Source organism: Petaurus breviceps, unplaced genomic scaffold (assembly GCF_028583685.1).
Source record: "Petaurus breviceps papuanus isolate PSGF00001 unplaced genomic scaffold, PetGlider_PUasm1.0 191, whole genome shotgun sequence".
Taxonomy (NCBI): domain Eukaryota; kingdom Metazoa; phylum Chordata; class Mammalia; order Diprotodontia; family Petauridae; genus Petaurus; species Petaurus breviceps.
The window spans coordinates 629,466-655,731 of record NW_027185811.1 but is presented as its reverse complement, the minus strand read 5'-3'; the positions used below and the strand labels follow the sequence as shown (position 1 = coordinate 655,731).

The window sequence follows — 26,266 nt, the reverse complement described above, 5'->3', positions numbered from 1 at the left end:
TTTCTTTCCCCGTCTCTTCTGTCTCTCTCATTGTCTATCCCTGTCCCTGTCCCTGTCTCTCCCGGTCTCTGTCTCTCCTGTCTCTGTCTCTCCCGTCTCTGTCTCTCCCAGTCTCTGTCCCTCCTATCTCTGTCTCTCCCCATCTCGGTCTCTCCCGTCTGTGTCTCTCCCTGTCTCTGTCTCTCCAGTCTCCTGTCTCTCCCTTCTCTGCCTCTCCTGCCTCGCTCTCCCCCGCCTCCCCACCCACCCCACACTCTCTCCGCGCGCGCTCCCGCGGCCGGGCAGGTGGGGGCGGGGGAGCGGCGCGGCGGCGCGCGCGCGGCGGGCCCGAGTCATCAATTATGCAAGGGCTCGGGCGGCGGCGCGGGGAGCGGCGCGGGGGGCGGGCGCGCGGAGCGCTCCAAGATGGCGCCCACCGCAGTCCCGCCCGCCGCAGCCTCGGCTCCTCTGCAGTCCGGCCGCGCCTCCCGGGCCCCGCGCTAGGGCCGCCGCCGCCTCCCTCGCAGCCTTTGCCGTAAGTGCCCCCTCGTCTGCCTCCGAGGGCCCCGGGCGCCTCTTGGGAGCCCCGGTCCCGGCCCCGGCCGCCTCTCCGCACGCTCTGCGGCAAAGCCCCTGACGGGGCGGTCGGGGCCCCCGGCTGATGCCCGGGTGCCCTGCTCCGGACCGGCCGCCCCGTCGTGGCCCCCGGGGGTCTCTGAGCCCTCTCGGGGACCCCGGACCCCCCTCTCCCCTTCCCCCCCACTCCTCGCACGCTCTCCATCCTTTGGAGCCTGGGGGGCTCGTGGCCTGGCTCCGGTCCCTTCCGGGGTGCAGCGACCCCCTGGAGCGGCCCCTGCGGGCTGGGTCCGCGGCCTCTTCCCGGGCTGCAGAAGGCTGGACGGAGCTGTCCGGGGCCGTTTACCCTGCCCCCCTTCCCATCCTTTACTGCATCCCTCCCATCTCCCGGCCCCGGAATGCTCTCGGCTGCAGAAGCGGGACTCTCGGGCTCTCCGGGGGAGCCAGGGTCTCTGTCCCCCCAACTTTGCCTTTCCCGTACCTCCGATGCTGTCCCTCCGCCCCCTCCCCGCCGAATCTGGGTGCCCTGGGTCTTTTAAGGCGCAGGGAGTCTGGGACTTGCCTTTGGAATCCACCTTTCCCACTCTCAGCAGGGCTCAGGCTCCTGCATTAGGGAGTACATCACTTTCAGAATATCCCCTTCCCCCACCCCCACCCCCACACCACCCGATGCAGCGCCTGTCTCTCTCCTCTTTTCCAGCTCTCGCAGCCCCTTCCCAGCCGCTGCAGCACCAGCAATCTGGGTTTCATGTTTGCATTTGGCATTAAGGGGCTGTTTGTCCATCATCGGGGGCTTCTCCTCTTCTCCTCCTCCTCCCCCCTCCCCCCCACTCCTGGGACTGCAAGGCCTCCGCATTTCCCCTTGTAGCTCAGCCTCATCCCTTGAACACCAGCGCAGCCACCAGTGGAGATCTGGCACTGAACTTTCTGGGGGTTAAGGGAAGGTTTCCAGACCCCTTCAGATGGCCTAAGACTTTCCAGATGGAAAGGGAATTGATTTTCAACTTGATCAATAGAATTCTTTCATCACGTTCCTTTCCAACTACCCCACCCAGTGCCATCCACCTTTAGTGGTCTCTCCTCCCTTCCCTTACATTGCATTTTGTGGGGAGAGGGGTGGGGAATACATTTCATACAGCTTGAACATCTGGAGGCTATACAGCTTGGGGCCAGTCCCTGTAGAATGTGTCATCAGTTTTGTGGGGAAGGGAGGAACTTTGTAATTGTACCTGATAAATTCAGATGTGGGGAGGTGGTAGTAAGCTGCAGATTCTGTCTTAAGTAGGAAACTGCTGCTCATCCCATAGTGGACATCAGAGGAGAATCAGAGGTGGAAATGGGAAGTAGGATTAAGGATCTGGGGGTCAGAAGAGAGTCCTTTTTATAAATGTTTTCTGAAATTTCAATGTCGAGGTCCCCTGGAGAGGGAGCTTCAGAGGTGTTTGAGCTTTTCAAGGTAGGTTGCGGGTGTGGTAGGTTTTTCAATTTATTTAAGCATTTAATTACTCTACCCTACTGTATTGGGGGAGAGGGAGGGTTTCTTTTTATCACCTCCCCCCTTAAAATTTTTTTTTTTGATGTATAATGCAAGTGGCTGGGATGATTTGACTTCCTGGTGGGATTCCTAAAGGCAGAGACTCGAGGGAGTAGAGCTTAGAAGGCTAAGAGCTTCGTACAGTAGCACATTGTCTGTAACCTGGTTCTGGAAACACTGCAGCATTTTTTTCATGGGAACTCATGACCCATAAGGCCTGCACTTCTCGCTGAAAGAGGATTTGATTGCTAGGGGGATGGTTTGGTGTCCAGCAAGCATTTTCTGTCCTAGAAATCAAGGCTATCCTTGGAGAGGGCCAGAAGCCTGTCCTCTGTCTCTCTGATGCAGGGTATGTGCATACAAAACTCTTTCTTAAGAGGGGTGATTGAGGGGATTGGGAAGCAAACCTTTGGGTTCCTTGTGCATAGACACAGTGCCTGACCGACAAGCCTTTGATTTTTTTTTTTCCTTCCGGCATGTGATCCCCAAGGTTTTTTTTGCTGAGTATAAACAAAATTTTGGGGAGATTTTATTTTATGATCATAGGATCATAGATTTAGAACTGGAAGGAGCCTTGAGAAGTCATAGGATCCAGTTCCCTCATTTTACAGATAAGGAAACTGAGGCACAGAAAGGTTAAGTGGATCACACAGCTAGTAAATGTCTGAAGTAAGACTGATCTTCCAGACTCCCAAGTCTAGTGCCTTATCAGTTTTGCCACAAAACCTCCTTAAGAAAGAATTATATGATCACTGTTTTTCACCTGGAATGGACCTCAGAAGCTGTCCAATCTAATATCTTCATTTTACAGTTGAAGAAACTGAGGTCTAGGAGGTCCAGTGACTTGCCCAAGGTCATGCAGGTTCTGTCAGACGCAAGATTTGAACTCTGTTAACTCTAGAGCTGGAGTTCTTTTTATGGTACTAGGTTGCTTGTTAGTGCAGAATAAAGTGAAATATATTCTATTTATTTTAATTTAAATGTCTGCATTTCCCTTCCTTTAGATATCTCCTGGGGCTAATTAGATCTTTTTCTTAGTTACCCAGTCTGGGACTTCTGTTCTGGGGATTTGATAGGGTTTAATGCTGTGGTGCTGAAAGGGACAGTTCCCTCAGCGCATAGAAGGAATGAATTGTACACTTGCAGGAAATGGTTTAGGGTTTTCTTTTCCTTTTCCTTCCCCCCCAAAAAAAAAAAAAATTAGGGGACTTCTTTTTGGATGTTTGAATACTGCTTTGTTGTTCTTTGATGTTTAAGGATCATAGACTCCTTAATGCCTTATCTTATTGTTTCTCTGTTGTTTTTAATTTTGACTGGTCCTCTTGGAAACAATGTTTACACATCCATGTTGAAGGTATATTGTGATGTTATGCCGACTGAATAATTTCAACATGTTTTATCATTTCAAATGGATAGAGGCTCTTAACATTATGGAAATTTGGTATCCATAAGAAATATAGGGTAGTGTGAAGTTGGTAAGGTGAACTAAACCAGAAGAGATTGAGTTTAGGGATTAGAACAGTGAAATGAGGAAGGTACTAACTACATAGGGCAGAAGTCACAGTGGTAGTACCACTAATAAAACTGTTAAGAAAATTATTTTAGAATTGTAGAATCTTAGAGTGAAAACTTTGGGAAGAAAACTTAGACTTTGGGGCCTCAGTTTTCACATTTGTAAAACTGTAGGAGTTAGACTAAAAGACCTCTAATTTCTCTGATTCACTGTCCAGTGTCCCACATTATGTAGTCCAGCCTCACTCACTGCAGAAATATCTTCTATGTTATCCTTGACAGATGTCCATTTAATATTTCCTTGAATACTTCCAGTGGTGAAGGCTTAGTCACTACTTAAAAAGATAGCGTATTTCATTTCAAAATAGCTTGAATATTTAAAAGCATCTGAATATGAACTTGTAACTTATGCAAACCTATGAGAAGATTTTTAAAGATATATGGGTTGGGACTATATTGATGAAAATATCCAGAAATTACCAAGCCATCTCTTATTATTCTTATGCTAGTTTTTGAGAAAATACCCAAAAATCTTTGTTCTATAGGAATTGTACAAAAAGCAAATGCCTGCTTAAGAGGAGCGCAAGAATAGAACCGTACCAGTTGAAGCAAGAAAAACATTCAATGTCCTCTTTAATGTGTTAATATTATGTAACAAGTTCTAGAAGGCAAGTTCATGAATTAGTGAATACTTTCTATAGCAGTAATTCGTAATATTTGTTGAATTGAATTATACCTGGGAAGGGAAATAAGCCTACACTCTATAGAAAATGTTCAAAAGGTAAAGAATTATCTAGATCAAGACATCATAGGATAGATGGAGAGGATGAAGAGTCACATGGTGACCATTTTTATTAGTCCCCTTTTTGAAGGATACACATACACATATAAATATATGTGTATTTATTTATGAGATTGACTTCTATTACAGATAACATTTTTATGGTATTGAATATTTTTTTCTACAAGATTGAATACTTAGGACCAGGAAAGTCTCTTGTTTTAAATTTATTAAATTAGCAAATGAAGCAAAAAAACATTTCTCAATCAGTTAATCAACAAACATTTATTGAGCTCCTATTATGTGTATTGCCCTGGAGGTACTTTAGAAAATTTCTAATTCAAGAATTAATTTGGAGGATACCAAGCCGATTCTATGTCCAATTTCCTAGATCTTCTACTCCAGTCTCACTCAAAGCAGGAATACTTTCTATATTATCCTTAACAGGTGCTAATTCAAGTTCTATTTGAATACTTACAGTAATAACTTACCACCTCAAGAATCTCATTTGTGGAAGAAGCAAATGCTTCCTTCAGAGGAACAGTAGGAGGGAGATGTTCTCCAAATAATGAATATCTCCCCCCCCCCCCAAATGTAATCCTTATAGCCACATTCATTTGGGATAAAGAGTACAAGTTAAGCACAGAACCAGGAAGTTTGAGAATGAGAAAGTATAAAATACTTGCAATGAGTCAGTAAAATAATCATTTTTAAAGAATATGTTTTTAAAAATCTTTAAAAATTTAATAATAACATTAGATAGTGTCACTTAGGGTTATGACATTGAGACTTGTGAGTATTTTCCCCACTTCTGATACTTTCTTCCATTGTAGCTCAGTTATTTGAAATTTCTATTTCCTTTTCTCTTCTTAGTCCTTCCTTACTTTCTACATTAAACTTCCTAGATATATTGTCTATGTGAGGTCAGAGAGACACAACCTGGGAATGCAGTGAAGAGATCAGTCGTTAAGGTAGAACAAAGTGCTAAGAGTTTGCTTTACATGTATCATTATAAATATGAAAGGGTTTAGTTGGAAAATTGGTCTAGCTTGATATAAATGTGTAATATATAACTAGTATGTATGTATAAATAAGTATATATGTACATTTTTGTATGTATATACAAATTTGTATATATGTACATACAGACACACATGCTTTATGAAATTTTGTAGTCTAAAAAGCAAGAAATTAGGCGTAATATTCAATTAAAGTATATGGTATTGATAGTCCAGATAACCTACATGAATATTGCTTGTCAAAAATGGAAGGTTTTATTAAATTATAATTTTACTGATCTATACCAAGCTTTAGTGCCAATCTAATTAGGAAAGTAACCCCTAATATTCTTATCCCCAAACAACATCAGAGGAGAACTATTTACCCAAAAAGGATCTCTTTGGCACTCAGCAGCTGGCAGACACCTGGGCTGTTTTTAGCTCCAGCCCAGGATCTGGAGGCTATGGAGCAGGACCAAGGACTGAGGCTCACCTTAATAATTACTTGAGATAAAAGCCAGTGTTCAGAATCTGAATTGTAGTGAAACTCTGTACATACCACAGGTTACTCTTGGCTCCACCACAATTCTTGGTTTGCCTATTGTGTATTCTTTTAACTCTACTGTTGGAGTGGGTCTCACAAGTGGTTAGGTGACCAACTGTGTGTGGCAAAGTGTCCTGGGTGTTGATAGTCCTGTGAATAATTTTGATCTGATCCAAAATGATTATTCTAGGTGGTCAACAGGTATCTTCATGTGAAGGTGGCATTCATGTAAATTATATGAGGTTAGATGGGGGAGGGTAAAAGAAGGGGAAGGCGTTTTTAAAGGAGGGGAGTATAAAGCTGAGGAGGTTTAAAAAGGGGAAGCAGTAGTAACAGGCTAGAAGGTAGTGGCAAAGGAAGAAAATTGTTTTCCTCTCCCATTTTGATTTCTACCCATACCACTTGAAATTCTATGCCTGTGAGAATGACGTATGCCTAAGTGTTCACCCATGACCTTGCCATAAATACAGTAGAGTGGGCTCTCCTTTATGACAGCCCTTTCACACATGAAGAGCTGTAGGTGGTGCAGGACTTAGAGGGAATTTGATTTTGGATGGGAAGATACGGAGTCATCTGACCTAAGTTCAGATTCTGGCTCTACCACTTATTACTTTTGTGGCCTTGTGTGAGTTTCTGAATCTTTTTGGGCCTCAGCTTTCTGATTTGTAAAACGAAGGGACAGGATTAGATGACCTAAGGTGCTCTCTAGCTCTAAATTTTTGATATACTTAATCTTTTTAAGTCTATTTTCTCATTCTTTAAAATGAGGATAATAATAGAACCCACCTCATAGCATTGTTATGGGGATCAAATGAGATCACGCAAGTGCAGTGCTTTGCCAACATTTAGGTGGCAGATAGATGTGAATCGTTATTATTATGATTGTGTGACATGGAGCCAGAACAATTCTGGGATGAGTATAGGAGTGGAGTGATCAAGCACCATTGGCCATTAGTGTACAGTGACGTGTTGAATTGAGGTGAATAGGATGTCGTCACTGCAGGGAAGTCGAGTAGTATGGGCTTCATTGAGAGTTACAAACTGGGGAGAAGAGTAATAGTGTGAGTAGGCACTTGAGACTATAGAAAGTCCACAGATGGATGAGGCCAAGTTTCTTGCCAGTTAAACTTACATGACAGGTTTCACTCAAAATCATACTTACCCAGTTACTTTTATTTTTATGTCTAAGTGGCATCAGAGGACTATTGAGTACTCAGATTATCTCATTATCTAACTTATGTTTTATCCTTTTTGTTTTTTTACCTTGTCTTTTCATTCGTCTCAGACATTAACAGAAAATTAACATCTTTACCAGAAAGTGAATGGAAATGGAAGAGTTTAATGAAACTAAAATGATTAATTTTAGTTTTTTATAAGAACTCGTTAACTAAGGGAGGCACTTCAATCACTGTATCATCTCAAATGACATTTTTACATCATTTGTATTTTTTTTTTTGCTTTTGGGAAGGGGCAAGGTAGGGCAATTGGAATGAAGTGACTTGCCCGAGGTCACATGGCTAGTTTTTGTGTTAAGTGTCTGAGGCTGGATTTGAACTCAGTTCCTCCTGACTCCAGGGCCAGTGCTCTCTATTCACTGTGCCACCTAGCCACCCCCTGTATTTCATTTTTAACTGACTAGATTTGCGCCTCAGTGTCATCTTCCCCTCCTCACACTTGTCCACCCACATATCCAATTATTTGCCACATCCTGTTGTTTCTGCCTTTACAACCTCTTCCAATAGGTCTCCTCTCTTCTCATGCTACTCTCCTTCCCCCACTAGTTCAGACCCTCATTAATTCTCACCTGTACTATTCAATAACTTTCTGATTGGTTTCCCTGCCTCAAGTCTCTCTCCTCCACTCCAGTCCCTTCTCCATGTAGCTGCCAGAGTGATTTACCTACAGCATAACTCTGACCACATCCCCAATCCCCCACTCCAAGTTTGGCAAATTAATATCACTCAGTTCCTCTCTTTTGCCTCCTGGATCCAATATGACGTCTTCTGTTTGACATCTAAAGCTCTTCACAGCCTGTCTTCTTCCTGCGCTTCCAGTTTTCTTATACTTTGTTCCCCTCCCCAGACTCTACGAATCCGCCATGCTTATTATGGCCTCCTTGTTCTTTAAACATAATGATTAGTCTCCTCTCACTTGCCTCTGTACTCATTTCCTTGCTGTCTGCAGGTGCTTGCCTCCTCACTTTTGCCTCTTATAACTCGTGACTTCTTTTAAGACTCAGATTAAATATCACCTTCCCAGGTGTTTGACACAAGCTGCTAGAACCTTCCCTGCCGTTATGCTTGTCTCTACTTTGCATGCATCTCGTTTGTGCCTGTCCATATACATGTTGTCTCTCGTACTAAAGTAGAAGCTTCTTGGAGGCAAGACTGTTTTTACCTTTCTTTGTATTCCCAATGCTTAGTACTGTACTTGGCGTATAGTAAGTACTTAACGAATGCTCATTGACGGATGAATAACATTTTTATGTAACTATGGTGATAAAGCACTTTATATACATTCCCGTTGTTACTTCTACTAATCCCATCAGGTAAATATCATTTTTTCTCATTTTGTAGATGAAGAAACCAAGCTTAGAAAAGGCTTAAGAAATTCGCTCTAAGGTCACACAGTTAACGGGTAGCAGACCCAGAGTTCTAATCCAGCTCCTCAGACTCAGTCTAGTGCTCTTTCCCTGGCCTAACCCATGATGCCTCCTGTTAAAAAGGAGAGTGAAAAATTTGTGCTCCATCAGAGCATTGGTATCAACTAAAAGCTGGGATATAAGCATGTTAACGACTAATCAACGAGAAACAATTTTGAAAGCATGACGCGACTGACTTCTTGTTTCAGGAGGAATTTGTCCTCAGTTAAAGATAATGCAACACTTTAGAGCACCTTTGTTAAGAAGCTGAATTACAACAAACCTGCAGAATGAAAACTGATGGATTCCTTGTTATGTTTCAGAGGGAAGGAGAACATATTGCGAGTGAGACTGATAAAGCTTTCCCAAAGGCCACAGTATCCAGAAATCTCATTCACCCTAGAACTCAGCTGGAGTCTGGAGGTTTTAGTGAAGAGGAAAGGAATGAAAATTTCTTCTTAGGAAAGCTTTTCTTGCTTATTTTACATGTCCTGTTTAAGAAAATAAAAACTGAGTTTCTGAGACTCAAGGTGCAATAGTACAGAAAGAACTGAAAATCTTCCTTTGATCTGGAACGTAAGCTCCGCTGCAGCTGCCGTCGCTTTGTCTTTTAACCTCTAGTGTCTGGCATAGATGTTTCATAAGTTCTTGTTGATTGATTAATCTTCCAGAAGGATTCTTGATGGAGGTGGATTAAGGTAAATTTTGAAGGATGGAAATGCCATTACTCTGGCTGATGTGAGGAGGGACATTGTTCTAAACTAGGGAAAAATTAGAAGAAGACTTAGTTGGAGGGTATTGGAAACGAAAGGACCTGAGAGCAGAGGTAGGTATGGTGGGAGTGCGAAATGGGAAAGGAAATATTGAGTGGGAGGGGGAGACAGGAAGGGAATAAACATTTGTATAGCACTTACTATGTGCCAGGCATTTTGCTAAGTGCTTTTTGCAAATATCTTATTTGATCCTCACAACCCTGGGAGGCAGGTGCTATTATTATCCCCATTTTACAGTTGAGAAAACTGAGGCAGAGGTTAAGTGACTTGCTCAGGGTCACACAGCTAGCAAGTGAGTGAGGCTGGATTTGAACTCAGGTCTTCCTGACTCTAGGCCCAGCACTTTATTCACTTCATTGTCTCTTAGGTGGGGTAGATAGGGCTTAGATTTAAGAGTTCAATGTGGAGTACATGGTAATTAGGATGACCTGAGTTTAATTCTTGATCTGCTATTTGTCAATTATGGGACTTTGGCTTCTCTGACCCTATTTTTCTTCATTTGTAATAGCTGTGAGGCACCCTGGTAGTTCTCGGTCTGGGGTCAGGAAGACTAAATCTAAAGTACTGCCTCAGTTTCCTTATCTGCAAAATGGGGCTAATAGTATCTACCTCAGAGGATTCTCTCAAGGATCGAATGAGATATGTGTACAGTGCTTTTTAGACTTTAAAACACTATATAAGTGCTATAATCACTGTTATTATAAATTATTATCTGCTTTGCCACCTTGTTATGATAAATTAGAAAATGCATCTGAAAGCACTTTATAAACTGGAAAAAGTCATATACAAATGACAAATGGTAGGAGGATGGGGATGAGGCTTCTCCCTGTGATTTCACCAGTACACTTCCTCTGGCACCTTCTTTGCAATTGGGTGTGTCTGAGAGTGGCCTAAGCACTGAAGGGCTCCCTGATTTGTCTTGACCTCACAGTCAGGATGCATTGCAGTTGCTGCTTGAACCCCAGTTCTGGCTCTGAGACCAGTTCTTCATCCACTGCCATGCTGCCTCTACCAAGAAATAGAAAGGGGGATTTTCTTTGTTTGGATATATTTTAATTGCCTTTACTAGATCAGTTTTTTTTTAGAGCAAGTCCTATCTCTTTTATTTTTGTATCTCCTTTAAATGCCTAGCACACTTAATAGATATTGAATAAATAAATGTGTGCTGAAAGAATGTGAAAATGATGAGCCACGTGTAATTTTTGTAGGCAAAGGACTTTTTACCTAACAGTCTTATGCAACTCAAGGGGCTGAAATTTAAGTCCTATATAGCAAATTAAAAAAAAAAAAACAACTTCTTGAGGTCATAGATTTGAAGATTTAGAACCAGAAAGAACATCTTAGAGGTCATTGGAAGTGAAGTGATATAGTGACTTAGGAGTCACAGGGCCTGGGTTCAAATCCTACCTCTGACATTCCCTGTGTGAATGTGGGCAAGACCCTTAGCCTCCCTGGGATCCCCTTGGCCCTGTTCATCTATGAAAAGAGGGGCCTAGACAAGAAGGCCTCTGAAGTCCCTTCTCTTTAGCTGTGATGCTGTGATCTAGTCTCACCCTGGCACTCTACAAAGGAGAAAATTGAGACCCACAGAGGGTGAGACCACATAGGTACAGTTCCCTGTAGAACTGAGATTCAAACTATGATCTTCTAAGCCTGCATCCAACCCTTTCTCACCTTCCCTTTATACATCTCCCCCACTCTTCTCATGCCTTAAAGACTTCCTTTTTGTTGTTGTTGATGTCTGTTCTTTTGGTATGACTAGGCCCAGCTTCTCAGGATGTGTCATTTGGTGCTGCAGCTTGAATTCTGTTGCTTTTTGGAATATATTATTCAATCCCCTTCTACAAATTTCTCATAATTTCTTGCATTATAATAACATGTTATTCAGATTTCCCTTCTGACCTCTTGTAAAATTTGTAATTTGTCATTAAAATTATTAAATTTAACCACTATGTATCTTGGAATTTGAAGTACAGGTTTTTTTTCCCCTTGGTAGTCATCTGTGGATTCTTTCAAACAATGTTTTGTTGTCTGTGTTCAGAAATTCTGGATAATTTATTGTATTTTAAATATTCAGGTTTTCTTATATGTCATACATTCTTTTGAGAAACCTTGATCCTTATGTTATATCTTTGCATCTTGTCTTCAAGATCACCATCTTTGGCTTATTCTTTAATTCTTGTGCCTTTTGGTATTTCCCATTAAAATTGTCTACCCTTTATTATTATTTATTATTATTACATTTCCAAATCTGTTAGTCTCTCAAATTTTTAAGTTAAATAGATTTTATTGATGACTTTTGTTTTAATATCACAAACATTTCTAGATATGCCACCTCTCTGTCCTCCCTACCTCTTTACTTGTCTCAAAGAAAGTTAAGCAGAACCAAAGGACACAGCAACCAAAGGACACAGCAGTCGCATCTGACAGTCCATGAAACATTGGCAGTCCCCACTTCTCTACCAAGAGGAGGAAAGTGTGTTTCATCATTTTCCCCTGTGAGCCATGGTCATTACTTTTCTTTTCTTTTTTAAAAACTTTTTTATTATGATGAGTTTGACAAACACCACGCACAAATATTTCTCTATACAAAGAAGAACAGAAAAACAGGACCACACTACAATATATCTCCACTATGTATAACTTGATTTAACATGGTAGTTGCAACTTTGCCCTGCTTGTTTGATTTCTCTTCTGAACTTTCTTTTGGTTTCTTCTGTTTCTGATTCATTAAGCTCTTTTCTTCCCCCATTTAAATATTACTATTACTATCCCTTTCTGTGCCCCACTCCGCAAAAGGCTTCAGCAAATTCACACATTGGTTGTGACTAGAAATGTTCTTATGTTTCATTCTGCTCTAAGTCTCTCACCTCTTTTAAGAGGTTGGAAGCATAAATTATCGTCATCTTCTAGAGCTATGATTGGGTATTGTGTTGATCATAGTTCTTAAGACTTTGACAGTTGTTATCCTTTGCACTGCTATAGTTAAATAGTTGTTTTCCAAGTTCTGCTTACTTCATTCTGCATCAGTTCATGTATATCTTTTCGGGTTTGTCTAAATGCACATATCCCTTTTATCATTTTGTTTGGCACAATAGTATTCGACAGCATTTATATATTTAAATTTGTTTAGCCATTCCCCAATTGATTGATACCTACTTTATTTCTAGTTCTTTGTTTTTTTTTTTGTTGTTGTTGTTTTTGCCTTTTGGAGGGCAATTGGGGTTAAGTAACTTTCCCAACGTTACACGGCTAGTTTTTTTTATGTGGGTGTTAAATGTCTGAGGCTGGAACCAAACTTGGGTCCTTCTGACTCCGGGGCCGGCGCTTTACTTACTGCGCCACCTAGCCGCCCCTCTAGTTCTTTGTTACAATAAAAAAAGTGCTACTATAAAACATTATATGCAATTTGATCTTTTTTTTTGTTTTATTTTATTTTGTTGGGGGCATTTTTGCCTAGTAGTGATAATACTGGGTGAAAAGTTTAGTGACTTTTGGAGTATACTCAAATTTTAGTTCCATATTGATTTCCAAAATGTTTAGACTATTTCCCAACTCCAACAATACCAACAATGTATTAGTGTCCCTGCCCTCCCACAGTCCCAACAGTTGCCATTTTTTCCTTTTTTCTTATCTTTGTCAATCTCGTGGGTATGAGTATAACCTCAGTTATTTTAATTTGCATTCCAATTATTATTGGTGACTTGGAACTTTAAAAAAATATGGTTGTTCATAGTTTTTTTCCTTTTCTTTTTTTTTGGAGGGGGAAGGGCAGGGCAGGGCACTTAACCCCAATTTCATAGGCAGTTGGGGTTAAGTGACTTGCCCAAGGTCACAGGGCTAGTAAGTGTTAAATATCTAAGGCCGGATTTGAACTCAGGTCTTCTTGACTCCAGGGCCGGTGCTTTATTCGCTGTGCCACCCAGGGGCACCCATTTTTTCTTTTAAGAACTGCCTATTGATGAGGCAGCTAGGTGGAGCAGTGAATAGAGCACCGGCCCTGGAGTCAGGAGGACCTGAGTTCAAATCCGGCCTCAGACACTTAACACAGAAACTAGTCTTGTGACCTTGGGCAAGTCACTTCATTCCAATTGGCCTGCCTTCCCTCTCCACTCCCCCCCCGCCAAAGAACTTCCTGTTGTTGGCCGTTTCCCCACCTCTTCTCTATTAAATTTGGTATCTAGTGCCATGAAGTAATCGTTTGTTAGTTTGGTTGTTACAGCAAAAAATGAAAAGATGTCCAATAATTGAGAAATGGCTAAATAAGTTGTGGTATTTGAGTGGGATGGCAGAAGAACTGAGGAAATTGATGATTTAAAAAAGACATGGAGAGACTCAAGCTATACATGGTGAAGTGAGCAGAAATAGAAGAATAATTTATACTTAGAGCATCGATATTTTAAAAATGAACAATTTTGAGGGCCTTTATAAACTGATAAAGAATTAAATGAACAACTTACACGATAACAACAGCATTGTAAAAACAACTTTGAAAACTGTAAGAGCTGTGATGAATACAGTGATTGTTCCTGAATTCAGAGGACAGATGATAAGACATGTTATCCATTACAGAGACACGACAGACTTAGGATATAGAATGAGGCACACATGCACATACATATACACATATGTATATACTTATCTGTAGACAGCCATTGAAGGAATTTATTTTGCTTGGCTACACATATTTGTTACAAGAAAGTTGTTTTTCTTTTTTGTTCAGTGAAGTGGGTGTGGGAAGGAGAGAAAATAGTTGTTTTTAAATAGAGAGTGAATATGGCTACAGATGTGAAATGGTGCATGAACTTTCAGTTGAACTCACTATATTATGTTTTGCTTAATTGTTTTACCTTGTTATAAGAATCTTTTCATGAAATGGAAGTAATATGTAAATGTTTGTAGTGTAATATAAAAAAAACAACACATCAGCAAAACTTGGAAAAAAACCCTGCCTATTTATGTATATTGACATCTTGTCTATTGAGGAATAATTTGTGCTTATATATTCTTATCAGTTTTCTATATTGGGTATTAGACTTTAATCAGAGGAATTTACTGCTTATATATATTTTTTTCCCACTTGACTGGCTCCTGTCTAATTGAATTGAATAAAGTATTTTTTAGGCAGTATTATGTGCAAAGCAAAATGCTGGGAACACAAACAGAAATGTCAATCTGCTTCTTGGGAGCTCACATTCTAATGAGGAAGAATTATGACTTCATTTGCCTAATTTTTAATTTTTATTTTTCACTTAAACATCCTCCACCCCTACCCAAAGCATTTTCATATAGAAAGGATAATAGAAAAAACTGAATACATGAAAGCACCAATATTAGGTGTGTTTTTAAAAAAATAGTATGTGAAAAATATTTAGAATTCCGTGTGCTACTTTCGGAAGTGCCCTACTTGTCCGTCCCCCCCCTCCCCAGCTGAATTTCCTTGTGTTATCGTCTATGTGTTTTCTTTCAAAATGCTTTAATGGGGGTGGCTAGGTGGTGCAGTGAATAGAGCACCAGCTCTGTAGTCAGGAGAACCTGAGTTCAAATGGAGGCTCAGACACTTAACACAAAAACTAGCCATGTGACCTTGGGCAAGTCACTTAACCCCGATTGCCCTACCTTCCCCCTCCAAAAAAGCTAAATTAAAAAAAAAATTAAAGAAATGAATAAGTAAATAAATAAATGCTTTAATGACCTTTTCTTTCTTCACTTTATTTGGGAGGGAGAGGCAGGTGGTAAAGCAGTATCACTATCCTTCATTTCCTTTCTTTTCTCCTGTCCATTGAAAAAAGGAAAAACAAAACCCTCATTACAAATAATCATGGCCAAGCAAAAAAAAAAAAAAAAGAAAGAACAACTTATTTTCTTTGTCTGAAATGGTCTCATTCTTTACCTTGAAAATTCATCACATCTCTTTTAGAAGGTAGGTAGCTTGCTTCATTATTAAGTCTCCCTAGTTGTGACTGGTCATTGCTGGGATCAGAGTTCCTAATTCTTTCAGAATTGATTTTCTTAAAATATAATTTATTACTATCTAAATTGTACTCTAGGGCATCCATTGTTAGGTAAAGAGTTCTTCCTCTAGTCATATTTATGAAAGGTATTTTTTGTATTGATACGCTAATTTGTTTATGATATGACCTTTTATATGTAGGTTTTGTATCCATTTGAAACTTAAGTCTCTAATTTCTGCCAAACTTCTCTTCAGTTTTCACAGCATTTTTGGTTGAATAATGAATACCCAATAGTTGAAATCCTTCAGATACTGAACATTATGTTATGATATTTGATTGCTTCTGATTTTTGGGTACCTAAACTTTTCCACTGATCAACTTTTATATTTTTAGAGCAGTATCAAAATGCTTTGATAATTACTATTTTGTAGTAAAAGTTTGACATCTGTTACTGCTAGGTTCCCTTTCCAACTTTTTTCATTTTTTTCCCTTGAGAGGCATGACCTTTTGTTTTTCCAGATGAACTTTGTTACTATTTTTCTAGTTTTATAAAGTAATTTATCATTAATTTGATTAGCATGGAACTGAATCAATAAATTAATTTAGGTATTATTCTCATTTTCATTATATTAGTAAGACCCATTCATGAACAATTTGTATCTCTCTATTTTTTAGGTCTGGCTTTATTTCAATAAAGAATGTTTTGAATTGTATGAATATAATTCCTATGTGTGATAGTAGATAGAATCTCAAATAGTTTAGAAATTCTTTAGTTATTTTGAATGGAATTTCTTTGTGCTTCCTGCAGGGTTTTGTTGGTAATATGTACAAAGTTTGGTGTTTTGGGGGGGTTTACATTATTTTATCCTATTTTATTGAAGTTATTAATTTTGTTTCAATTAATTTTTTTGGTGAGTCTCTAGGGCTTTTTTTTTTTTACAGTAAATCATTGTGCTATTCTCAAAAAGAAATAATTTAGTTTTCTCTTTGCCTCCTTTAATTTTTAAAAAATGACTGCAGGGGTGGCTAGGTGGTGCAGTGAGTAAAGCGCCGGCCCTGGAGTCAGGAGGACCCATTCGGTTCTGGCCTCAGACACTTAATATCCACACAAAATAACTAGCTGTGTAACTTTGGGCAAGTTACTTAACCCCAATTGCCCTCCAAAAAGCAAAAAAAAAAAAAGACTGCATTTCTAAAACTATGCCAAATAATAATGACAACAGAGAACTGACATTATTGCTTTACACTACTGTTTTTTGGAAAGATACTCTTTTCCATATTGAAGTCTACTTATTCTTTTTTTCATTTTAAAGGTTTTTATTTATTTATTTATATTTATTACATTTATTCATTTATATTTAAAGGTTTACTCTTGGGTGCAAAAAAACAAGGTCCCCCAAAATGGGAGAGGTGTCGCTAAAGAACAATTCTTATGAAAACAACAAGGAAAGTAAGGAAAGTGAAAGTTCACTATGAGTCTGTAGTATAATAAGACAATCAAAAAGCTAACTGTTCTAGGTTACATTAATAGATACTTAGCATTCAAAATGAGGGAAGTGATAGTCCTGTGGCTAGATCCAAAACTAAAACATCATGTTCAGTTCTAGGCAAAACTGTGAGGGTCCCACAATTTCTACCATCAAGGGTTCCATGATCTCTAATATAGGCATGCCTGAGAAAATAAGGGAACAGTCAGAAGATATTGTTAAGGATATATCTATTGCTGACCTTGTGACTCACAGTTCTCTCTCACTGAATGGCTTTTTGGTGTAAGCTGTGCTTTAGGACATTCGGTGACATAAAAGAAGGATACAAGTGTAAGCACAAGGGGAAAGTGAGCCAGGTAATGTGCTTGGCTGCAAACAGGTCTCACCTGGCTCTTTGACTCTCTTACTCTCCCTTCTATTAATACAGTCTATAGCATAGGAGTCAATTTAGAAATGCTGCCCCAGACAGTGTTTTATTTTAGTTGTTCTTTGTAAATATTTGCCTACTTCACTTAGAGTTAATAGTTTTCTTGCACATAATTGGGCAACATAATTTCTAATAATTTACTTTATTTTCTCTTAAATAGTTACAGATTCTCCTATTTCAATTTTAATAGTGGAAATTTAATTTTTTTAAACTTACCAATTTACTAGTTTTTCTGAAGAAAAAAAAAGCCTAACTTCTAGTTTTATTTATCAATTCAGTGGAATTTTTATTTTTTAAAAACTTTGTTTTTTACTTGGTTTTCATAATTTCTTTTTTGTTTTTAGTTTGCTTTTTAAATTTGCTTTTCTTTTTATAGTTGCATGCTTAATTTATTGATCTATACAGCAAAAGAAATATCTTTTGTATCTATTTTGAAATATACATTTTCCCCTCACTGCTGTATCTCAAAAGTTTGGATATATTGTCTCATTGCTCTTTTTTTCTTTATTGTTCCTATATGAGTTTCATCTGTTGCTATATTTGTTCTTTGACCCACCAGTACTTTAGATTAAGGTATTTCGTCTCCATTTAATTTTGAATCCTTTCTTCACAGACTTTTTATTGATTATTTTCTTTTATATTTCTTGGCCATTAAAGGATATGTTTAGTATTTGTTTCTGAGAATTTTATGTCCTAGCACAGGTTAGGTTTTTGTAAAGATTGCATGCGTAGCTGAGACACATGTATACTCTTTTCTATTTCCATTTAACAGTTAACAAAAATCTATCATTTCTTACTCTTCTAAACTTCTATTTAGGCCATTAATTTATTTCTGATTTATCTTTTTCTTTTAAATGAGATTTGTATAGTTTTGAAAGGGAGCACATTGAGGTTCCATCAGTTATTGTTTTGTTGACTTTTTCTTCTTGTAATTAAAATAATTTTCCTTTCAAGTACTTAGATGCCATTGTTTAGATACTTATCTAATAGGTATATACATGTTTAGATGCATGTATATTAAATACAATATAATACAATACAAATATAATTTCATTATACATAGTGCTTTTAAGCATATTGTAATCTTTCTGCTTATCTTTTAAAATTGTGGTCATTTTTTACTGTTACCTTGTATGAATATTATTATTACTACCCCTGTTTTTTTTTAATCTGCCTATGCATAATAAACTATGCTCTAGTTACTTATTTTTAACTCTGTAAATCTTTATTTTGGGTATATTTCCTTTTTTTTTTTAATAAATTAACATTATTTTAAAGACTGAGTCTCTGTTTCTCATCCAGGCTGGAAGTGCAAGGACAGTCATGTGCTCAGACCCATTCCGATTAGTATGGAGTTTTTGATCTCTTCAGTTTCTGAGCGGGGCTGGTTCACCTTACTTTAGATAAATGGGTCACCTGCCTCTCCTGGTGGCTCACAACTACTCTACTTAGTCCATGCGCTCAGTCAAGCATAGCCCAGTGCAGTTCGGAACTTCGGAGCTTCTTTAAGAGCTACGCTAGACTCAGCCTTCTAGTAGCTGAGTTTAAAGGCATTTACCACTATACCTGGCTCATTCTTTTTGTGAACAACATATTATTGGATTCTACTGTCTAAATTCATTCTGCTTTCCTCATCCATTTTATGGGTGAGTTCATCATCTTCATATTTGCTGTTAGAAATATTAATAATATATTTCCTTATCATAATCTTATACCTTTTCCTACTTTCTTTCCCCATTCCTCTTTACAAAGAAGAAGGGGGTATAGAAAGAGATGGAATCTGATTAATACTAGTAACCTGTAAGTGAAGTGGTCTTATTCCTCTACCCCTCTCTTTACTAAGTCTTGACTTCATCTCTGTTTTTTATACCTTATTTGCTTCTTTTTAACCCTACCTTCAGTGATCAGCCATTTGAAGCTAAAGTCTGTTTTGCTCATGACTGTTTCTTCCCTGATTCTCCTCTCCCTCTTATACCCCTTCTTCCCCTTTCCCAGGTCTCTATTGTATCCATTTTGATTTAATGTATTTATGCAACAAACTCTGTGTGTGTGTGTATGTGTTCAACTTTCCTTTAATACATTCATAAAAAAGAATGAGGTAAAGAGATGCTCATTTCTGTATAACTTCCTTCATGGCTTTACATTCTTATTGCAAATATGTGAAATAGTAAATTCCTCCTCCTTCTTCCTCATTTCTCTCTAGTGTATACCTTTTTTCTTCCCTTTTCTTTCCTCCTTTAAAACAAAATAAAACTACTTCTAGTGAATGTGTTTCTCTTATTTAACTCCTTTTTTTTTAAGCAATTGGGGTTAAGTAACTTACTCAAGGTTACACAGCCAGTTATTTTGTGTGGGTGCTAAGTATCTGAGGCTGGAACCGATCCTGGGTCTCCCAACTCTGGGGCCGGCGCTCTTACTGCACTACCTGGCCACCCCTATTTAACTCCTTTTGTGACCTCTCCAAAAATTAGAATTCCAAAGAAACATTTGTCTCTTCTACCCCATTAGAATGTAAGCATTTCATCATTATAGCCCTTCAGTTGCTCAAATATATTTGCCTTTCTAAGTTTCTCTTGAATTCAGAGGTTTTTGTTTTAAAGTTTCTACTCAGTTCTTTTCATCTGAAATGCTTGAAAGTCTTTGGTTCTATTAAAGGTATATTCCACACCCCACTACCCCCCCTGCCCCCATGATTATGGTCACTTATGGTCACTTACACAGGGTTATTCTTGGTTCTAAGCATTTATTGTTTGCCTTTTGAAATATTGTATTCCAAGATTTTCTCTTCTGTAATGTAATTGTTACCAAGTCTTATGTGATCTGGATTGTAGTTCTTTGGTATGGTGTTTCCCCGATAATAAGACACTGTCTTATTAAATTTTTTGGACAGAAAAACACCAGAGGGCTTATTTTCAGGGGAGGGCTTATTTTAATGAACATTGACAGCAATTTTAATAAACAGGTAAATGTGAACAAAAAAATGTACCTTTATTCAATAAGCAAATCACTGGGGAAGAACAGGATGACGCGCTCACTGCTGCAGCTCTGATTGGATGCAGCTCGGAGCACGGCGTGCGTTTCACCAGGGGGGGGGGGAACGGTGCATACAGAGGGTACCATAATGTAGCATGAAGCGCAGGGGATCACCTTCACTACAGTAGCAATCTCAATAGGGCTTATTTTCGGGGGAGGGCTTATTTTAGAGGAATCTTACACAGTAAGGGGAGGGCTTATTTTCGGGATAGGTCTTATTATCGGGGAAACACGGTACTTGAAATCTTTCTGCTTGCAATATTTTTTCTTTGGACTTCTTCTAAGGTTCTGTCCTGGCCCTTCTTCTCTTCTCCCTCTGTAATATTTCACTCAGTGATCTTAGCAGCTTCCATATTTTCAGTTGTCATTTCTAAGCAGATGTCACATTTATCCAGCCCTAAAGTCTCTCCCTACTTCCAGTCTTACATCTCCAACTATCTATTAGATATCTGAACTGGATGTTCTATAGACATCTTAAAATAGACATGTCCTAAACTGAACTCATGTTTTTTTCCCCCTTAAGCCCTCCATTCTTCCTATTTCCCTATTAGTATCACATATACTGCCATTCTGGTGGTGTCTAGGGGACATCTAGGCTCACAATCTAGACATCATCCTCAATTTGTTACTCTCCCTCCCCCTATCCCCCCAGTATCTAATCTGTTGCAAAGTTCTGTTGATTTTACCTTTGTAGCCTCTCTCACATATACTCCCTTCTGACCTCTGATACTGCCACCACTCTGGTACAATGGTCCTCATCACCTCACTCCTGGCCTATTACAGTAATCTGTTGGTTGGTCTCCCTGCCTCAAGTTTCTTCTCATTCCAGTTCATTCTCTGCTCAGCTATCAAATTGTTCTTCCTGGAGCTCAGGTTTGACTATAGTAAAATTCAGCTCCTTGTCAACTCCAGGATCAGATATGAAATCTTCTTTTTTGGCTGATCCTTTCCTACCTTTCCAGTCTTCTTATGCCTTACTCTCCTCCATGTGTCCTAAAAAAAAGGACAGTGACACTGGCCTTTCACAAGAGACTCTATCTCCCTACTCTGGGCATTTTCAGGGCTAACCTCAAGTCCTAGAAAATTTTCCTTCTTCTTCTCTACTTCCTAGCTTCCTGGACTTTCTTTAGATCTCAGCTCTAAAGTCTCACTTCTGCAGTCCTTAGTCTTAATGCCTTCCATTTGTTGATTATTTCCAATTTATTTTGTCTCTCTATATGCATATATATGTATATGTATTTTATACATTGTCGTTTACATGTTGACTCCTTTACTGGATTGTGAGCTCCTTGAGAGCAAGGACTGTTTTTTTTCCCCTCCTGTCTTTGCATCTCCAGTATTTAGCACAGTGCCTGGAACTATAGCTTGAGAGATGCTAGTTTACTGGCTATTTTCTTCCTATAAGAATTTTATTTATCTTTTTGAGCTGTGTTGAGGTTTATTATTATTCCATGATTTCTGAAGGAGCCACATGATTCTTTATTTCATCAGGCACTGTTGTTTCATATTTCCTTATATTATAATATTTACTAATCCTTTTTCATTTTTTATTGTGATTTTGCCCATTTTTCTTTATAATTTTGTAGCATCCTCTCAGTTGGTTTATATTTTTGAGAACTGGGTTTTACTGAAATTTTTCCTCTTCACATCTTTAAGTGTTTAGGATTAGGGGTAGTAAGGCCAAAACAGCCTTGGTTACTCATTCTTTGAACTTTCATTTTTACCAGTTCCACAAAGGCACCAGAAACTGGGCTGCTTCAGCTATTACATCTTGGGGGACATGGAATTCCTTAGCCTTTTAACTTTTAAAGTGCTATATTAGACTCAGGGTGGTCTTCCTCACACTCAAGGGAGCCCATGTTCACCTGGCTTCATCTCTCCTCTTTCCTCTCTGTTCAGTGCTGTGGAAGAGTCCTGGTTTTGCTCCTTCTTGCTATAATTGGATGTAAGGGATGCAAGAGTAATTGATCAAGGTCAGTGCGATGGTGGTATCTCTCCTCTAGAGTGGGCTAGAAACAGGCTTGCAACCTTGTGTTCACTAGGGTCAAGGCACTGAACTTGAAGTATTATAATTATCTGGTATTAATTCCTAAAATAACTGCCTTTCCTGGGACCTCTTATTTTGAAGATATAGTTCAAATAACTTTATGTCTGATGTGTAATTCCTTTGTTTGGAGGTATAAAAGTTTAAAGGGTTTGCAAAGAGCAACTAATCTGCCTTTTTTTTTTTTTTTTTTGCTTTTGGAGGGCAGTTGGGGTTAAGTAACTTGCCCAAGGTTACACGGCTAGTTTTTTTGTGTGGCCTAGTTTGTTTTCTGAGGCCGGAACCAAACTCAGGTCCTCCTGACTCCGGGGCCGGCGCTTTTACTCAGTGCCGCCTAGCTGCCCCACTCATGTGCCTTCTTGACCCCTTGCTGGACATTAGAAGGAAAGATTAGCACTCTTTTAACTGTACCAGGATCACATCCATCAAATTTGACAAAGAAGATGAAAGAGGAAATAGTCAGTGATTCAGGAGCTGTGTGAACATGGGCACTCTAGCACAGTTCTCAAAAACAGTTTGCAGTTATGTGAAGAAAGGGACCAAACTACTCATGTCCTTTTTCTCAGAGTTTCCACTACTGGCCCCCATATACCAAGGATATCAGGCACAGAAAGAAAGTTCCCGTATATAACAGAATATTAATAGCAGCACTCTGTGGTAACAAAACAATGGAAACCAACTGGCTGCCCATTGATTGGGGAATGTATGGAGAAATTGTGGTAGATGAATGTAATGGAGTGTTACTGTTTTGAAAGAAATGGTGAGAAGGAATTTAGAGAAACAGGGAAACTTGTATGGAAGGATGCAGAAAAAAAACAGAATCAAAATATAAATTATAATACTGAAAGGTAGAGAGGCATCATAGAGTAGTGGATAGTGAGCTGGCCCCTAAATTAGGAGGACTTTGGTGCAAGTTCTGCCTCTGACTAGTTAAGTCACTTAGCATCTAAGGGCTCTGCACAATTCTCTAAGTTGCAGAGAAAGTGTGGCCATGCATGGTAGAAGGGGTTTTCTCACCAGGAATTCCATCTACCAATGAAATCTTGGATCCAGTCTCTGTCCCCTAAGACTAAAAGGCAGCAGAACTCTAGATTGTAATGAACAAGCTTGATCCTCAGAGAGCAGATATTGAAATTTACTTTTTTTCTGTTAGTGGAGAAGTGAAATATGGATGTGGAATGTGGTATATTGAGAGTAGTGAGGGTAAACGATTTGTGTAAGATTAAAAGACGACAACCAAAACTAAAATAAAAAGGATAATCATGGACTTCAATGAGGAGACTCTGTAATTGACCTAGCCTTGAAGTTGTCAGTATCATATGCAAACAGAAGATCATAAGAGGACCTCATCATCTGTAGGCGATCCTTCCATTTAGACTTCTGTGTAAGACATTCTGTGACAGTGGTGGACACTTCTGCTGAGCCCCATTTTATGTTTCACTTGACATGAAAACAATCAGGGAAGGTCATGGAACAAAGTTCTTTCTCATTGAACTTATCTAGGAGACTTGTATTTATTATCTTAACTATGCATGAAATACTGCTTGTTAGAGGAGAACCTTTAAAACTGACTTTTGTTCTACTGAATCAAATTTTTTTTTTTTTTGGCAATCAACAGACAATGAACACAGTAGAAGCTTATATTTTCCACATGTTGTGATTGTAAGGATGTGGTCTTTTATAGAGATTCATTTGTAAAAGCTTGCATTGATTTTATTATATTTTTTAAAAATATGGTTCTAGGTTTTTCTTTTATTTATAAATTTCATTTTCATGATATCTTTTGTTTTTTATTGCCTCTGTATCTGTATGTACCTTTCTTTCTTCTTCTGCCTAGTAAGGTAACCCTTGCAAAAGAGAAAAAAGAAAATTTATTTCAAAAATTAAAAAAAAAGAAAAGAAGAAAAAGAAAGAGGTAAGACATTTTAGCAAAACTAACCAACACTAACCCAGGCTGACAGTATCTGCATAGCCATTGTCTCCTGCCTCTGCAAAGAAGGGAATCAAGTGCATTTTCTCATCTCTAGAGTTAAAGATTGGTCATTATAATTACAATGATTATAATTACCCAGAATTCAGTATATATTTTTATTCTTTCTTTTCCCCCAGTTATATAGACATATTGACCTACCTTTAAAGTAAAATAAAAATTACCGATGCATATTGTTCTTTTTACTATTGTCACTTCCTAAAAAAACCCCTTACTCAAATAGAAGCTTTTCTTTGTAACAAAGGAAAACAGTCAGGCAGTTAAGCCATTATAGCTGCCATATCTGGAAATTTATATGCAGTATTATTTAGCTGTAGTCTACCACCTAACCACTGTCCCTTGGAACAGAGATTTAACTTTGTATTTAATCTGAATTCTGCTGCATTTTAGCCTTGTTTCCACTTAGTTTATTGTGGTCATTCTGTATGGGTTTTTTGGGTTATTTTTTTTTCCACTCAGATTCAGTTCATGTAAATCTTAGCATATTTCTCTGAATTCCTTATATTAATTGTTGATTATAATACAATAATACTTAATTAATATTCAGAATTATCTTCATATGTCATTGTTTCCTTCTCATATTATAATTGAATATAGTCTCATTACACATATAGATCACTGTCACAGAGGAGACATATGAGTTGGTAATTATTAATGTTCTCTTGATTCCCTTTTTGGGAGGAGCTGTAGGAAGATAGACAACCCCTTTTCCTATTTCCTGTGGGCTTCTGACTGACTTTTTATGCACATCTGGGATGGTAGAAGGCATTTACTGTAGTTTCTGATTATATTTCTTGATCATTATTTGATTTGCTGTGAATTTCAGTTTTTCACCAGAAGAGCTATGTGGGAACTAGGCAGTCTATTTCTGTTCAGGCAGCCGTCTTGGCTTGAATTCCCATTGGAGATTTCTGAGAAGAAAAGTAACATGTTCAAAATGTTGACTTAGGCATTTAAAAATATAGCAGCAATATGCAAAATGGACCAGAGTAGAAAGAAAGTAGAGTCAAGGAGACTTGTTAGGAGCCTATTGCAGTAATTTGTATATGAGTTTGTTCATGAAAGCATGGACTAGAATTAGGATGATGGCATTGGGAATAAAAAGAGGAAGGAATGAATGCAAAAGGTATTTTCTCATATGTTTTCTGTGTAAAGGTTTTTTCTTGTGCTTCTTATATTTCATTACAGAAAAATCTAACTCTTTAGACTTTTGCTACCTTTTTAAGTATATTTAAATAATATTTACTTTGTGACTTTTTCTCTTCCTTTTTCTTGGAATACTCAATTTGGTCAGGTTTTAATCAGCTATTCCATGATTTCTTTTCTCTTAGAAATTTTCAACTAATATTCTACTTTTGGTGGGAACCAAATAAAGAAAAAATATTCAACTCTTCATAGGCCTTGTCACATTCTTCCTTTTTATTTTGTAGGGGAGGGAATATTCCTTCCCACTTCAACTGATCTAGTTTTAGAGGGCCCAAAAAAAGCATAAAAAAGTGTTAAGAATTTTTTCTGTTATCCCACAACAACATGTGAACAGATTCTTACTCAAGAGGATTCTAGAGTCTTAGCCGCTGGATGGAGGCAGCTGCCAGCACTCAGGAAATATCTTGTGACTGGCTGAGAGTCATGGCTATGTCTTGGCCTGGATATAAAAACAGAAAACCATGGAGCAGCAGAGGAGTATGTGGCTTAGAAGTTGGGGAGACCCCATGATGGATGAAGGAGGAGGCTTTCTTCTTATCTTCCTTCCTTTCTCTCCTCCCTTGTTATTTGGAGAAAGGAAGCAGCTTCTAGGAGTGTGATCACTTGTGATGGGGAAGAGTGCCTGCCATAAACTCAAGAAAAGAACTGACCCTGGGAGCCCAGCTAAGTGGCCTATCCAACAGAGATGCTACCGCTGAGACAGAGGAATAATTATCTGGGGTCTAGTCCATGATAGATTTCAGGTGATCCATGAGCTTGGATGAGAAAAAAAAATACATTTTTATTT

At 38.7% G+C, this 26,266-nt stretch overlaps 1 protein-coding gene across 1 annotated transcript in view; it reads left to right on the top strand.

The window, feature by feature from the left end:
- Positions 1–392: 392 nt before the first annotated feature.
- SCN8A (sodium voltage-gated channel alpha subunit 8) overlaps positions 393–26,266 on the top strand; it is a 222,046-nt gene continuing 196,172 nt past the window's right edge. Inside the window, exon 1 of the mRNA XM_069092525.1 lies at positions 393–514. The gene's annotated coding sequence lies outside the window, so the exon portion shown is untranslated. The remainder of the gene's footprint in view (positions 515–26,266) is intronic.